At 45.0% G+C, this 12,376-nt stretch overlaps 1 non-coding gene across 1 annotated transcript; it reads left to right on the top strand.

Annotated features, from left to right (window-relative positions):
* Nucleotides 1-11,370: 11,370 nt before the first annotated feature.
* On the top strand, nt 11,371-11,478 carry LOC130977479 (small nucleolar RNA R71). Its single transcript, XR_009085168.1, has one exon. It is a non-coding gene; the product is annotated as a small nucleolar RNA R71 (small nucleolar RNA).
* Nucleotides 11,479-12,376: the final 898 nt, after the last annotated feature.

The following is a 12,376-nucleotide window of genomic DNA, read 5'->3' as shown; positions in this document are numbered from 1 at the left end:
TCCGTTCTCGGGTCCTCCTCCCAAGAAGCAGAGGACCTCTCAAGAGCCTGCCGGTTTCAATGATAAGGATTTTGATGCTCTTGGTTGGGTTGAGCAGCATATTCTCCCTCAGACCTTTATTTCTACTGATGATGTGTCTATGGAGCATCATTTTCAGTATATGGCGCGGAGCTGTGTCCGGATGGCTAGTCTTCATGCCGCTATTGCCCGGGAGTTCAAGAAATCCCCTATTGGTGCGACCAGCTCCCGACTTGAGAAGGCTCAGTCTGAGTTTGAGAGGATTAGTCAACTGAAGGCTGCCAGGATTACTGAGCTGGAGGCGTCTTTGGAGAAAGAGAAAGCTAAAGCTACCGCGGCTGTGGCGTCAGCGAAGACATCTGAGGAGATGGCGAAGGCGGCTACAAAGAATTATACTAAGCTGTATGCCGAGCTTGTGGAGACAAAGGAGAAGTTGCAATCTGCTCGGGATGACTTTTACGAGCTGGAAGGTCATGTGGCCAAGGGTATGGATGCTATGTTTGTGAATTTGAGGGATCAGGTCCGGGTTCTTGCTCCCGACCTGGATCTGAGCTTATTCAGTACGGATAACGTTGTTGTGGAGGGAAAGATTGTTCCTGCTCCTACCGAGGATGAGGTTCCGATGTCCGATCCCAGTGTTCCAGTTGAGAACCCGACTTCACCTTTGGTCGGGAATGGATCTGGCGTGGAGGTTTCAAACCGGGATGACGTTGCCGTCGATGCAGTCCCGATATCTATGTTTCCTCCGTAGCCTGCTGTTGATGTGGAGTCCGGAAAGGGCCTTGATCCCCTGTAATCTTTTATTTTTGGTGTTTTGCCCGACCTGTGGGCTCTTTTGTTTTTGGATGGTTTCTGTGAACGCTTTGGACACCTTTTTGCTTATTAGCTACTTGTAGTAACTTTTTAGCTTATTTATGCGGTGTTTTTGTTCGCGTTTTGGCTTTTTGTTTCGCTTTTATGCTTTTTAGTTGTTTTTGGATAACAACTTTTTAGCTAGCGCTTGGAACTTTTGCCTTTGGTTTCGTTCTTTCGCTTTGTACTTTTTAGTTGTTTTTGTAAAGCAACTTTTTAGTAAGCGTTTTCGAAACTTCCTTCGATTTCGTTCTTTCGCTTGTACTTTTTAGTTGTTTTTGTAAAGCAACTTTTTAGTAAGCGTTTTCGAAACTTCCTTCGATTTCGTTCTTTCGCTTATACTTTTTAGTTGTTTTTGTAAAGCAACTTTTTAGTAAGCGTTTTCGAAATCCTTGTTTTCGCCGTTTTGAGGCTTCTTCCTTTTGATCCGGGCTTTTTCCTCGGACCTCGGACGTTTCGAGTACCTCCCTTGTTGGGTCCGACCTTGTTGTCGGTCGGCCCTTTAAGTTATTTTTGTAATCTCTTTTTATTTGGCTTTTTGAGCCTTTTCAGAGTTACTTTATAACTTCTCACATTAATTTGAACCTCGTCGCTTTATCTTTGCCGACCTTGTGTGGTCTCTTGGCAAATGATTTTTTGCGTTTTGCCGAGCATAAATTAATGCGCCTTGGCGGGGTACTTTCTAGGATTTTGTTTCCTTATGAGGAAGAAGAAAAGAAAATAGAGAAATTTGATTAGTAAAAAAAAAGAATATTTACAGAGTGTTTACCCTTGACTAGTTCGGGTGTCTTACTTTAACCGGGTGTCTCATTAAAAAACCCTTGTAGGGAAAAAGAGTACACCTTGGGTTAAATTTTACTAGCTGTAGTACCGTCTTAGGTTACAGGCGTGCCAGGCCCTGGGCAGCTCATTGCCCTCTAGGTCGGATACTTTGTAATAGCCTGTCCCTAAGACTTCTGTTACCTTGTAGGGTCCTTTCCAATTTGCAGCTAGCTTTCCTTCTCCCGACTTTTGTGTTCCGATGTCATTTCGGATTAGGATCAGGTCGTGAATGGAGAAGCTTCGCTTTATTACTTTCTGATTGTATCTGAGGGCCGTTCGCCGTTTTAAGGCTTCTTCTCGAATCCGAGCTCTTTCTCGGACCTCGGGGAGGAGGTCGAGTTCTTCCCTTTGTGCCTGCGGGTTATCTTTTTCGTTGTAGAAGATGGTTCTAGGTGACCCTTCCTCTATTTCAGTAGGAATCATTGCCTCCATTCCATAAGCTAGTCGGAATGGCGATTCTCCCGTTGTAGAGTGTGGGGTTGTCCGATATGCCCATAGCACCTGGGGGAGCTCTTCGGCCCATGCCCCTTTGGCCTCTTGGAGTCTTCGTTTTAACCCGGCCAGGATGACTTTATTTGCAGCTTCTGCTTGCCCATTGGCTTGTGGGTGCTCGACCGATGTGAATTGCTGTTTGATTTTTAGTTCGGCCACCAATTTCTGAAAACTTGTGTCCGTGAATTGTGTTCCATTGTCTGTTGTGATGGAGTAGGGGACTCCGAACCTTGTGACAATGTTTTTGTATAGGAATTTGCGGCTTTTCTGAGCCGTAATGGTGGCTAAGGGTTCAGCTTCGATCCACTTTGTGAAGTAGTCGACCCCTACTATGAGGTATTTGACTTGCCCCGGTCCTTGTGGGAACGGGCCGAGTAGGTCGAGTCCCCATTTTGCGAAGGGTCATGGTGCAGTGATGCTGATAAGGTCTTCGGGTGGTGCCTTGTGAAAATTGGCGTGTTTTGGCAGGGAGGGCATATTTTCACGAACTCTGTTGCGTCTCTTTGCAAGGTCGGCCAGTAGAACCCGGCTCTGACTACTTTTTTGGATAGTGCCCGAGCTCCGAGATGGTTTCCACACATGCCTTCGTGGACTTCTTTGAGGACGCCTTTTGTTTCTGAGGTTGGGACGCACCTAAGGAGGGGGTTTGAGAATCCTCTTCTGTATAATACGTCGTGAATTAGTGTATAATTTTGGGCGTCCTTTGTAAGTCTTTTAGCTTCTTTTCTTTCGGCGGGGAGAGTTCCCGACTTCAGGTAGTTGAGTATGGGGGTCATCCATCCTTGCTGTTGGTTGGATATATTTAGCGTTTCTTCCTCTCTTAGTACGGAGGGAGATTGTAAGGTTTCTTGGAGGAGACTTCTGTTGTTGCCTCCGGGCTTGGTGCTAGCGAGCTTTGAGAGGGCGTCTGCCCGGGCATTTTGTTCCCGAGGTATGTGCTGTATTTGTATTTCTAGAAAGTGGCGTAATTGTGCCTGTGTTTGGTCCAGGTATTTTTTCATAGTTGGGTCTTTGACCTGGTAACTTCCATTTACTTGTGATGTGATGACCTGGGAGTCGCTGAAGATCGTGATTCTCTGGGCTCCGACCTCTTCGGCTAGCTTTAGACCTGCTAGTAGGGCCTCGTATTCGGCTTGGTTGTTCGAAGCCTGGAACTCGAATTTTAGGGATAGTTCTATCCGCGTTCCTTGGTCGCTTTCGAGTATAACACCGGCTCCGCTTCCTGTTTTGTTTGAGGACCCATCGACATACAGGTTCCACGAGAGTGGGGTTCCAGGGGTCTCAGTGTATTCTGCGATGAAGTCGGCTAGATACTGAGATTTTATGGCAGTCCGGGCTTCATAGTGGAGGTCGAACTCGGACAGTTCCACCGCCCATTGTAGGATTTGTCCTGCCAGGTCTGTTTTTTGTAGGATGTGTCTCATGGGTTGGTTTGTCCGGACTTTGATGGTGTGGGCTTGAAAGTAGGGACGGAGCCTCCGAGCTGTGAACACTAGGGCGTAGGCGAATTTTTCTATTTTCTGATAGTTTAATTCGGCCCCTTGTAGTGCCTTGCTTACAAAGTATATGGGGTTTGTCCTTGGTCATTTTCTCGTATTAATGCTAAAGCGATTGCTCGATGTCCGACCGAGAGGTATAGTACGAGCTCTTCCCCTTTTAAAGGTCGGGTTAGGACTGGTGGCTGCCCGAGGAATTCCTTGAATTCTTGAAAGGCTTTTTCGCACTCCGGGGTCCACGAGAAGGGTTTCCCTTTCTTTAGGAGTGAGTAGAGAGGTAGTGATTTTATTGCTGATCCTGCCAAGAATCTTGATAGGGCGGCCAGCCTTCCATTCAGTTGTTGTACTTCTTTGACACACGTCGGGCTCTTCATATTGAGTATTGCTTGGCATTTGTCCGGGTTTGCTTCGATGCCCCTTTGAGTCAGCATGAAGCCTAAGAACTTTCCGGCTTCTGCGGCGAAGGTGCACTTCGTCGAGTTAAGTCTCATGTCGTGTTTTCTGAGGGTGCCGAAGACACTGGTGAGGTCGGTCAGCAAGTTTCTGTCTTCTTGTGTCTTTACCAGCATGTCGTCGACGTACACCTCCAGTTGTAGTCCGATGTGCTCTGAGAACACTTTGTTCATTAGCCTCTGGTAGGTTGCCCCTGCGTTCTTCAGCCCGAAGGGCATTACTACGTAGCAGTAGTTTGCCCTTGGGGTTATGAACGAGGTCTTTTCTTGGTCGGGTCCGTACATCGGGATTTGATTGTATCCCGAGTATGCGTCCATGAAGGAGAGATATCTGTAGCCTGAGGCTGCGTCTACTAAGGCGTCGATGTTTGGTAGTGGATATGGGTCTTTGGGGCAGGCTTTGTTGAGATCTGTGTAATCGACGCACATCCTCCATTTTCCGTTGGGCTTTTTTACCAGGACCACGTTTGCAAGCCATAGGGGGTATTTTACTTCCCTAATGAATCCTGCATCTAGTAGTGCTTGTACTTGTTCTCCTATTGCTTGCATACGCTCGGGTCCGAGCTTCCGACGTCTTTGTTGGACAGGTCGGGATCCCGGGTAAACTGATAGCTTATGGCACATCAGGTCGGGATTTATTCCTGGCATGTCGGACGCTTTCCAGGCGAAGAGGTCGGAGTTTTCCTTTAAGAGGTTTATGAGTTCCTCTTTTAGGCCCGTTTTGAGGTTCGCTCCTATGCTTGTGATTTTTTCAGGTGTGTTCCCAATCTGGACTTGTTCGGTTTCTCCCTCTGGTTGTGGTCGAAGATCTTCTCGGGACTGAACTCGTCCGAGTTCTATCGTGTTGACCTCTTTCCCTTTCAGGCTCAGGCTTTCGTTATAGCATCGCCGCGCTAGTTTTTGGTCGCCTTTTAGAGTAGCGATTCCTTTTGCGGTAGGGAACTTCATACAGAGGTGTGGGGTCGAGACTATAGCCCCTAGCCTGTTTAGGGTTGGTCGCCCAATGAGGACATTGTATGCCGAAGTGACGTTGACTATAATGTAGTCGATGCTTAATGTTTTAGATTGTTCGCCTTTTCCAAAGGTAGTGTGTAGCGAGATGTATCCTAAGGGATGGATCGGGGTATCCCCTAGCCCAAATAGGTCAGTAGGATAGGCCTTTAGTTCTTTTTCTTCAAGTCCGAGCTTGTCGAATGCCGATTTGAACAGGATATCTGCTGAGCTTCCCTGGTCAATCAGGGTTCGATGTAAGTTGGCGTTTGCTAGGATAATGGTGACTACCATCGGATCGTCGTGCCCGGGAATTATCCCTTGAGCATCTTCTCGGGTAAATGAGATAGTAGGTAACTCGGGCAGGGGACTGTCTTTTCGGACATGATAGACTTCTTTGAGGTGTCTTTTCCGCGAGGATCTGGATGTTCCTCCGCCTGCAAAACCTCCATTTATCATGTGAACGTGTCTTTCAGGGGTTCGCGGGACTTGTTCGGCCCGACCTTCATTGTCTCCTCGTCTTCTCTTCCTGGTCTCCTCTCCTTTCTCTGCTATGTATCTGTCGAGCTTTCCTTCTCTGGCCAGCTTTTCTATAACATTTTTTAGGTCGTAGCAGTCGTTAGTAGAGTGACCGTAGAGTTTGTGATATTCACAGTATTCGGACCGATCTCTTCCCGCTCTCTTGTGTTTTAGCGGTCGGGGCGGTGGGATCTTTTCGGTGTGGCATACTTGTCTGTAGACGTCTACCAGGGCGACTCGGAGGGGGGTGTAGTTGTGGTACTTCCGTGGCTTGTCCGAGTTGGGTTCTTCTTTCTTCTTCTGTTCCCGATCTCGATCTCGGAGTGGGTAGGTTGATTCCTTCCTAGAAGAGTCTCTTAGCTGGGAGGTTTCTTCCATGTTGATATATTTTTCTGCCCGTTCCTGTACCTCGTATAGGGAGGTCGGGTATCGTTTAGATAGGGATTGGCTAAACGGTCCTTCTTTTAGGCCGTTTGCTAGTCCCATGATGGCCGCTTCAGTGGGCAAGTGTTGTATGTCCAGGCAGGCTTTGTTGAATCGCTCCATGTATTCTCGGAGAGTTTCTTGGTTACCCTGTTTGATCCCGAGTAGACTGGGGGCATGTTTCGCCTTGTCCTTTTGAATAGAGAACCTTGTTAGGAATTTTTTGGTTAGGTCTTCGAAGCTGGTGATTGATCTTGGTGGCAGGTTGTCGAACCACTTCATGGCCGACTTGGTGAGAGTGGTGGGGAAGGCTTTGCACCGAATTGCGTCGGAGGCGTCGACTAGGTACATTCTGCTCCTGAAGTTGCTGAGGTGGTGGCTTGGATCGGTGGTGCCGTCGTAGAGATCCATGTCGGGTGGTTTGAAGTTTCGCGGTACCTTCTCCTTCATGATCTCTTGCGTGAAGGGATCATGGTTGCCTTCGGGGGTGGTGCCGCGTTCTGTCCGGTCTTTCAGGTTGGCCTCTATTTTCCGTAGTTTTTCTTCTAATTCTCTGCGCTTGCGAGCCTCCCTTCTCAGATCTTGTTCAGTTTCTTTCTGCTTCTTTATGTCCTCTTCGAGTTGTTTCAGTCGGTTCTGTTGTGCCCGGACTGCTTCTAGAATTTCCGTGCTCTTTTCTTTTTCGGGATTTTGTGGATCTTTGTTTGGGAGTGATGTCTTTGGGCGATTCTGTTTGTTTCCTCCTGGAGTGCGCGGTGATAGAGGGCTGTCCGGTCGTTCTCCGGTGTCAACTTCCCCCTCTTGTTCTGATGTAGCGTGGTCATTGTTGGGAGGGTCGTCCGCCATGGTGAAGGGATGACTTCCAGGTCCCCGGCAACGGCGCCAATGTTCCGAGGGTTACCTGAAACGTGGAGCTCGGTCGTCTGGCAAGACCCGAGGTGGGGGTTCCGTGACCCGAGCTTGATGCGCTGAGCGGCGGGTTGTTGTACCTGCAATGACACTCCGATGCTTAAGTTAGCATGGGTCCAAGCAGATATGTGTAGAATGTAGAATGTGTCTCATACCTGGGTGCTCCAGTGTATTTATAGTAGTTGGCCGTGATCTTCCCTGGATAAGATATTCTTATCTTATCTTATCTTTTGGGAGTTTTATCTCTATCTTTGTGGAACCGCCTCTTCTATGCCTTTTCGGCCTTTAGATTTTGGGCTGTGTTCCTTCTGATGGGCCTTCCTTGCATTATCGTCCGAGGTCCGACCTTTAGGCGTGAGCCTTAAGATGAGGTCGGACCTTTTATAATTTTGCCGAGCTGGAGGAGCTCGGTCAGGGTATGAACACCTCCCATTCCTTGCTTCCTTTGGTCCTGAAATCAAGCAATAGAGTGCATCAAAGTTCTAGTCCAAGTCATGGGTAATGCAATATACAATTTTGTCATTAAAATCATGCAAAATCCTCATGAAACAATGTAAAATGCACAATGTATGCTTGAATCAAGGTCTGAGTGAATATCTGCCCAAAACTAACTTATTTCCTAAGAAAATGCATGAAATTACCTAAAAACAGTAAAGAAAAGGTCAGTGAAACTGGCCAAAATGCCCTGGCATCACAGCATCCGCGTACCGTGCGCATGCGCACCCCCTATGCGCAATGCAACTATGGCAAATCTTATATCGTTTCGAAGCCTCGGATGTTAGCTTTCCAACCCAACTGAAACTGAATCATTTGGACCTTTGTAGCTCAAGTTATGGTCGTTTAAGTGCGAAGAGGTCAGCTCGACAGCTTTCCGGTTCTGTCATTTCTTCATGAGTTCTCAAACTTTTCATGCTTTCTTTCTTCATTCCCTTGATCCAATCTTTGCCTCCTAAACCTTAAATCACTTAACAAACATATCAAGGCATCTAATGGAGTCAAGGTGAATTAAATTTATTTATTTTAAGACCTAAAAAGCATGTTTTCACTCTTAAGCACAATTAAAGGAGAATATACAAAACCATGCTAATTCATTGGGTAAATGTGGGTAAAATGTGATAAAATCCCCAAAAATCAATACAAGATAAACCCTACAGATGGGGTTTATCAGTATGATCTCATGAACTTCCACTTCCTCTCAAATCATGATACTATGGATCATGATAGCCCGATCCACAGTTACTTCGGACCAGTTGCTAGTAGGAATAATAGACCGTTGGATGAACTCTAACCATCCTCTAGCCATGGGTTTGAGGTCAAGCCTTCTTAGTTGAACTGGCTTGCCTTTGGAGTCTCTCTTCTATTGGGCTCCTTCCACACAGATATCTATGAGGACTTGGTCTAACCTTTGATCAAAGTTGACCCTTCTTGTGAAAGGATGAAGATCTCCTTGCATAATTGGCAAGTTGAACGCCAATCTCACATTTTCTGGACTGAAATCTAAGTATTTCCCCCGAACCATTGTGAGCCAATTCTTTGGGTTCGGGTTCATACTTTGATCATGGTTTCTAGTGATCCATGCATTAGCATAGAACTCTTGAACCATAAAGATTTCTGACTTGTTGAATGGGATTGGTAAGAGCTTCCCACCCTCTTCTCCTAATCTCATGCCAGATCTCCAGATATTCACTCCTTTTGAGCATGAAAGGGACCTCGAAGATCACCTTTTTCTTGGTCACAACTTCATAGAAGTGGTCTTGATGGGCTTTTGAGATGAATCTTTCCATCTCTCATGACTTGGAGGTGGAAGCAATTGCCTTCCCTTTCCTCTTCCTCGAGGTTTTTCCGGCCTTAGGTGCCATTAATGGTTATGGAAAAATAGAAAAAGCAAGGCTTTTTCCACACCAAACTTAAAAGCTTTGCTCGTCCTCGAGCAAAAGAAGAAAGAAAAGAGGAGAAGAAGAAGAAACAAAGGAGATAGAAGTGTGTGAAGGGTTCGGCGAAGGGGGGTTTAGTGGGTTATGATGTGCGAAATTGAAGGTGGTGAGGAGTGCAATATATAGGGAAAGAGATGGGTGGGTGGGTTTGGGAGGGAAGTGTTTTGAATTTGAATGGTGAGATAGGTGGGGTTTGATGGTGGGGTTTTTGTGGAAGAGTGGATGGATTTGATAGGTGAATAGTTGTTTGGGAAGAGTGTTATAGAAAAGTGTGAAGGGGAGAGAGAGTGAGTTGAGGTAGGTAGGGATCCTGTGGGGTCCACAGATCCTGAGGTGTCAAGGATTTTGCATCCATGCACCTTGCTGGCATTAAACGCCCCTCTGTGTGCCTTTCTAGCATTTAAACGCCAGGCTGATGCCCTTATCTAGCGTTTAAACGCCAATCTGCTGTCCTTTTTTGGCGTTTAAATGCTCAGAAAGGTACCAGACTGGGCGTTTAAATGCCTATTTTTATACCTTTGCTGGCATTTAAATGCCAGTTTGCCTGCCAGTTCTGGCGTTTAAATGGCAGACTGCTGCCCATTTCTGGCGTTTAAACACCCAGAATGGTACCATGCTGGGCGTTAAACGCCCATTTTGGTATCCTTACTGGCGTTTAAACGCCAATAAGCTTGTCCTCTAGGGTGTGCCATTTTTTATGCTGTTTTTGATTTTGCTTTAATTTTTTTGCAGCTGTTTTTGTGACTCCACATGATTATGATCCTAAAGAAAACGTAAAATAACATAGATAAATAAAATTAAATTGGGTTGCCTCGCAATAAGCACTTCTTTAATGTCAATAGCTTGACAGGAAGCTCTTACAGAGCTTTACAGATGCTCAGAGCATGATTGTGGCCTCCCAACACCAAACTTAGAGTTTAAGTGTGGGGGCTCTGTCTGACTCTGTATTGAGAGAAGCTTTTCATGCTTCTTGTCCATGTTTACAGAAGAAGATCCTTGAGCCTTAAACACAAGGTAGTCCTCATTCAATTGAAGGACTGACTCTCCTCTGTCTACATCAATCATAGCCCTTGCTGTGGCCAGGAAGGGTCTTCCAAGGCAGTGTCTAGGATTATGAAGTCAATAGGGATGTAAAGGCCTTCAACTTTTACCAAGACATCCTCTACAAGTCCATAAGCCTGTTTCATTGATTTGTCTGCCATCTCTAGTGAGATTCTTGCAGCTTGTATCTCAAAGATCCCTAGTTTCTCTATTACAGAGAGTGGCATGAGGTTGATACCTGACCCTAGGTCATACAAAGCCTTTTCAAAGGTCATGGTGCCTATGGTGCAAGGTATTAAGAACTTTCTGGGATCCGGTTTCTTTTGAGGCAATGTCTGCTGAATCCATGTATTCAGTTCATTGATGAGCAATGGAGGTTCATCCTCCCAAGTCTCATTACCAAATAACTTGGCATTCAGCTTCATGATTGCTCCTAGATATTGAGCAATTTGCTCTTCAGTAGTAACTTCATCTTCTTCAGAAGATGAATATTCATCAAATTAAAGCTCATGAATGGCAAAAGTAATTTCAGTGAAATCTCCATGGTCTCTATATGAGCCTCAGATTCCTTTGGTTCCTCAATAGGGAACTCCTTATTGGTCAGTGGACGTCCTTTTAGGTCTTCCTCAATGGAAATCACTGCCTTTTCACTCTCTCCAGGTTCGGCCACTTTGGATATGGTTATGGCCTTGCACTCTCTTTTGTATTACTTGGGAGAGTACTAGGAGGAGTTTCAGTAACTCTTTTACTCAGCTGACCCACTTGTGCCTCCAAATTTCTGATGGAGGACCTTGTTTCATTCATGAAACTGAGAGTGGTCTTAGATAGATCAGAGACTATGTTTGCTAAGTCAGAGAGGCTCTGCTTAGAATTATCTGTCTGTTGCTGAGAAGATGATGGAAAAGGTTTGCTATTGCCAAACCTATTTCTCCCCCCATTATTGTTGTTGAAGCCTTGTTGAGGCTTCTGTTGATCCTTCCATGAGAAATTTGGATGATTCCTCCATGAAGGATTATAGGTGTTTCCATAGGATTCTCCCATGTAATTCACCTCGTCCATTGCGGGATTCTCACGGTCATGAGCTTCACTTTCAGAAGAGGCTTCTTTAGCACTACCAGATGTAGCTTGCAATCCAGTCAGATTCTGAGAAATCATATTGACTTGTTGAGGCAATATTTTGTTTTGAGCCAATATGGCATTCAAAGTATCAATCTCAAGAACTCCTTTCTTCAGAGTTATCCTATTATTCACAGGATTTCTTTCAGAAGTGTACATGAACTGGTTATTTGCAACCATCTCAATGAGTTCCTGGGCTTCTGCAGGGGTTTTCAGATGAAGAGATCCACAAGCAGAATGGTCCAATGACATTTTGGACAATTCAGACAGACCATCATAGAATATACATATGATGCTCCATTCTGGAAGCATGTCAGAAGGACACCTTTTGGTTAATTGCTTGTATCTTTTCCAAGCTTCATAGAGGGATTCACCTTCCTTCTGTTTGAAGGTTTGGACTTCCACTCTAAGCTTGCTCATCTTTTGAGGTGGAAAGAATTTGGTCAAGAAAGCATTGACCAACTTGTCCGAAGAGTTCAGGCTTTCTCTAGGTTGTGAGTCCAACCATGTTCTAGCTCTGTCTCTTATAGCAAAAGGGAAGAGCATGAGTCTGTAGACCTCGGGATCAATCTCATTGGTCTTAATAGTATCACAGATTTACAAGAATTCAGCTAAGAATTGATGAGGATCTTCGGATGGAAGTCCATGAAACTTGCAATTCTGCTGCATTAGAAAAACTAATTGAGGCTTAAGCTCAAAGTTGTTTGCTCCAATGGCAGGAATTGAGATGCTTCTTCCATAGAAGTTGGAAGTTGGTGCAGTATAGTCACCAAGCATCTTCCTTGCATCTCTGGCATTATTGTTGGGTTCGGCTGCCATGTCTACTTCTTTTTCAAAATTTTCTAAAAGGTCCTCTCCGGAGTGTTGTGCTTTAGCTTCTCCTAGCTTCTTCTTCAGAGTCCTTTCAGGTTTAAGATTGGCTTCAACAAGAATATTTTTATCCCTGTTTCTGCTCATATGAAAAAGAAGAGAACAAAAGGGAGTAGTAGAATCCTCTATGTCACAGTATAGAGACTCCTTGATGTGTCAGAGCAAAAAGAGTAGAAGAATGAGAAGAGAGAGGAGGTGAGTTTGAATTTTTTAGATGAGTAGAGGAGGAGTGTTAGTTAAATAAAATAAATAAAAAGAGAGGAGAGAGAGAGAGTTTTCAAAAAATTAAAAAAAAAGAAATAAAATAAAATTAGAATTTAAAACAATTAGTTAATTAAAAAGATTTTTTAAAAAGTGGTTAGTAATTTTTGAAAATTGGAAGTTGAAAAGTGGTTAGGTGGTTTTGAAAAAGATAAGAAATAGTAATTAGTTGAAAAAGACA

The sequence above is a fragment of the Arachis stenosperma genome, chromosome 4, assembly GCF_014773155.1.
Source record: "Arachis stenosperma cultivar V10309 chromosome 4, arast.V10309.gnm1.PFL2, whole genome shotgun sequence".
Classification (NCBI taxonomy): domain Eukaryota; kingdom Viridiplantae; phylum Streptophyta; class Magnoliopsida; order Fabales; family Fabaceae; genus Arachis; species Arachis stenosperma.
Note: the sequence above shows the minus strand (reverse complement) of the source record. Positions and strands in the feature narration are given on the sequence as shown.